The following is a 4,677-nucleotide window of genomic DNA, read 5'->3' on the forward strand; positions in this document are numbered from 1 at the left end:
TCGTTCTTTTATTCTAAGTACATTCGTTCACTGAACAAAGATATATCAAATGGCTACTTACTGAGGGCACAGTACTGTTCTAGGCACTGGGGGTATAGTAATGAACAAGACAGATAGTATAGCCTGTCTTGTTTACCACTCATAATGTTAACATTTGTTAAAGAAAAAATTATTCATGATGCTTATTAAAGACAGTAAGGCAGACTTTATTCAGGACTATTGTGATAGGTATAGAGACTATGGCTATGAAGCGTTGCAGTAGAAGAGAGAGATTGGGCTCAACTCCAAATACAACAAAGAAAAGTAGGATTTATAGCCAAGGGGAGGGGTGTTGATGGATGGAAAATTACTAGGAGGGTGGGTAATTCTTTGCTAAACTGACCTAACAAGAGTCTTGCTGAAGGCAGTCCAGGGTGATCAGATATTACCTTGGGGAGGAGGAGGAATTAGGAATTTCATTAGATATCAAGGGTGATCAGATATCGATGGTGGGGAATTCTGGCTAAATTGACTTAGCAGAATTCTTTCTAAAATTGGGCTCTTGAGGACATTCCCAAGGACAGGCTAGTCAGGCTCAGAAGAGCAAGCATGGCTAGAGTTAGGTAAAGGAAAGAGACTTTGTCATGTAACAGAAGAGTCTGAAAAAGGGCAAAATGTTTTATGAGTTGTCTCTTTAAAACCCCTCACCTATATTGAGGAATTAAAACCTACATTTCTGCCTGAAGTCAGTAATCAGAGGGGAAGAGGAGTGTTCTTTGTTTTTTGTTTTCTAGTATCTGAAACCATGAGAGATGGCTCAACAGAATTATAGGGTGGGGAGACCGCAGGATGGGGCACGATGGTTCTTTAAGACGAGAGTCTGACATCCTCCTCATTTGCCAGCAAATTAATAACTTTCCTTTTCCTTAAACCACTTGTCCAAACTTTTGATAACAGTCCAATTTAAGTGAAAGAGCCAATCCATAAACAGTCAAACAAATATATAATATAACGTCATGTTAGTGAGAAGTTCTGTGAAGAAAAATAAAGCAGAGTAAACGAATACAGAGATAAAAGGGGGTGGAGGAGGGTTGGATAGACATTTTATATAGGTTGTCAGAAAGTCTTTCTGAGAATGCAGCATTTGAGAATTATACAAAGGAAGATTTATGTAAAGGAAGGAATCACTGAAATATTTAGGATTCGAGCATTCCAGACAGAAGGAATAGGAAGTATGAAGGCTCTGAGCCAATAAAAATGGTCTATTGGAGAAATAGCAAGAAGGTGGGTGTGTCCAGAGTGCTGTGTATAAGGAGAACGAAAGAGTTTGCAATTAGAATGCCTATAGCCAGATCATACTGGGTAAGCTACATTAAAAACTTTGGATTTTTTTTAAAGTGTGATCAAATATTTTTGGAGGACTTTTGAACAGGAGAATGACACGATATAAATTATAAACTTAAAAGGTTTCTCTAGATAGCTGTGTGGAAAGAGTTCAAGGAGGCAAGAATATAAGCAAAAAAACTAATTTAGAGACTATCATAGTTGACCAGATAAGTGCTAATAGTAGCTTACACTAGGATGGTAGCAGTGAAAATAGTGAGAAGCATTCATATTTGACATAGAGATTTTGAAGTTAGTACCAAGAAGATTTGGTGCTGGTTGGATGAGGCATGTGAACCTGAGCAAGAGTGAGACGCCCTCTATGAAAAAACAGAAAAATTAGAAGGCAACCTGTCTCAAAGAAAAAAAAAAAGAGGAATTAAAGACTTAGATTTGGGCCCATACAATTAGATCAACAAAGGTGCTGTAGACTGAAACGCAAAAGACTTTATGAAAAATAAATTTGGGGAAAGAGAGGAGGATGATGGACAAAAATTCTGATTTGACCATGGTTAAGTTTGAGATGCTTAACAGAAATCCAAATGAGCATGTTAAGTAGGTCATTGGCCACAGGAATGAACTTCAGGGAAGAGGTCCATACTCCAAATGTAAGTTTCAAAATCATCAGCACATATGATGGAGATCCCTCAGGAAGTGAACCGAGAAAAGGAAGAGATTCCAGGACTGAGACATCCCAAATGATGAGATTCCAAGACTGAGATCTGCGAAAGGAAGAGGAGCCAGCAAAGGATCCTGAAAAGGAATATCCTCTAATGGAGGAGGAAACTTAAGAAAGTGCTATCAACTATTTCAAGACACTATTATCAGCTCTATCTAATGCTATTAAAAGCTCAAGATAGATGAAGATGAAGAGTTAAGTATGGGATTTGATAACTTTGACAGGTGACTTTGTAGTGGAGTGACAGAGATAAAAGTCAGAGTGGAGTGAGTTTATGAAAAAATTTAAGTGAAGAAATGGAGGAAATGGTTCATACAATTCCTTTCAAGTTTTGCTGTGAAGGAGAGCAGAGATACTTTTGAGTTTTGCTGTGAAGGGAACAGTAGCAAATGGGGGATATGCAGACAAGGGTAGATTTGGGGAGCATGGGGAAAAATACAGCATGTTTGCATGCTGATGGGAACAATTCAGTAGAAAAGGAAAAACTGAGGGTGTGAGAACGAATAACTGAACAACACTTAGCAATGAGTCTCAAAGTCTCCACGACAGTCCTTCAGGACCTTCCACATCAGCTTTCCAGGGACTTGTACTGTAATGGAAAACATAGACACTTAACTCATAAATTTCAAAATGGTGCACTAAGTGATATGACCACTGGCAGTCCCAGTAGGGAAGGAGAGGAAAGGATGGATTTGAAAGATAGGAGGAAGAATGAATAGGATTTAGTAACTGCTTAGTTATGAATTAGGAGAATGGAACAACTGGTATGACTTTCAGATTTCTGGTATGGTATTGTGGATGGACTGATCTTTCAAAAACACAGTTCTTAACCTACTCCTTCCTTAAAAGTGTTCAAAGACTTTACATTGCCAAAAAACCAATGTTTAAAACTCTATAGTCTGGCATTCATGGACCCCTAAAATCTGCCCTTTAAGCATGCCCCTTATCTTCCTGAGGTACTTCTTTGAAACTCAAGGACATAGTAGAATCCAGTTTGAAAATTATTGGCCTACAGAGTAAAATGCAAAGTCTTTAAGTCTGTTTTCCTTTTTTTTTTCTGAGACAAAGTCTCACTTTGTTGCCCGGGCTAGAGTGAGTGCCGTGGCGTCAGCCTAGCTCACAGCAACCTCAAACTCCTGGGCTCAAGCAATCCTTCTGCCGCAGCCTCCCGAGTAGCTGGGACTACAGGCGTGCGCCACCATGCCCGGCTAATTTTTTTTCTATATATTTTTTAGTTGTCCGATTAATTTCTTTCTATTTTTAGTAGAGACGGGGTCTCACTCTTGCTCAGGCTGGTTTCAAACTCCTGAGCTCAAACAATCCACCCGCCTCGGCCTCCCAGAGTGCTAGGATTACAGGCATGAGCCACTGCGCCCGGCCTTGTTTTCAAAGCTCTCTATGAACTTGTCCCTGTCCATGTAATTGCTTGCCTCATCTTTCTTATCCAACACTCTAGTCATATTAAATTTCTTTCAGTTCTGTGCACACACCATGCTATAAATAGGCCACTACACCTTTACTTCCACTGTTGTCATTGTCTGGAACTCCCTGAGTCCTTGGTACTCCCCATCACAATCTGCCTAACAAAATACCTCCACAACTATCAAAACTCACCTCCCCTATGAAGCCTTTCCTCAACCTCTCACCTACATTCGACCACCCTGTCTTTAATAACGCTGTGTACTTTGTATTTCATTAAATCCATCATTGTACTTGCCTATTTACATGTCTGGTACATCATTTGACTATTAATCCTTGAAGGCAAGTACTGTGAATATAGTAGGCTCTTAATATGTTAGTTGAATGAGTGAATAATAAATAAATGAAATCTCAGTTCAGGCATAACTTTATCATAATTAACCTATGCCCTCCCAGGCAACACTAAAGGCTTCTTCCTGTTTATTCCTCTGAGGCCCTATATCATCTCTGCTTTAGCACAAAATTGTGCTAGAACACTGTATTTATTCTATGGAATCGTTTTTGCTTCCTTGCACCTGGCTAAAATACTCAAGGGCATGGATTTTATTCTGTTTATCTCTGTATCTCCAGCACCTAGGGACTCAATAAATGTTTTAAGAATGTAATATTTAATAATTAAAGAGCTGCCTTACCCTTTAAAGTCATACATCATGTAATCATGTCCATCTTTTCCCACTTCCATGAAGAATTTCCTAATCACTCCTGGATGAAATTAATCTTTCACTCTGGCATTTTACTGAACTGTAGTTATATCTCTTTTATGTAATTATCCCTTTCTAGGACAGTCCTTGATTTAAAGTGACTATAAAAGCCCAAGGACAAGAAAACTGATTCTTCAATATATTTTCCCACACAGTGGTGAATCTCAACTCTTGTTTTTTGTGAACTGCTATACTTGAGTAGCACACAGCCCTCCCAATTCCTAGGGTACTTGGCATATTGCTACCTTTTTCCACTGGAAGAGCTATAAAAGTAAGATCCTTGAATCTGATATGATTTATTTTGTTAAAATAAACGGTAAGCAACTGCATTTACACTAATATTAGTAACTATTTATAACAACTTCTTGCCTCACTGAACATGATCACATTGTGGTCATTCTTTAAGTATTTGATGAATGAATAAAGGAAAGAATGCTATTTACACTGTCAAGTTCA

This window comes from Propithecus coquereli, unplaced genomic scaffold (genome assembly GCF_000956105.1).
Source record: "Propithecus coquereli isolate 6110/MARCELLA unplaced genomic scaffold, Pcoq_1.0 Scaffold14, whole genome shotgun sequence".
In the NCBI taxonomy this organism is placed as follows: Eukaryota; Metazoa; Chordata; class Mammalia; order Primates; family Indriidae; genus Propithecus; species Propithecus coquereli.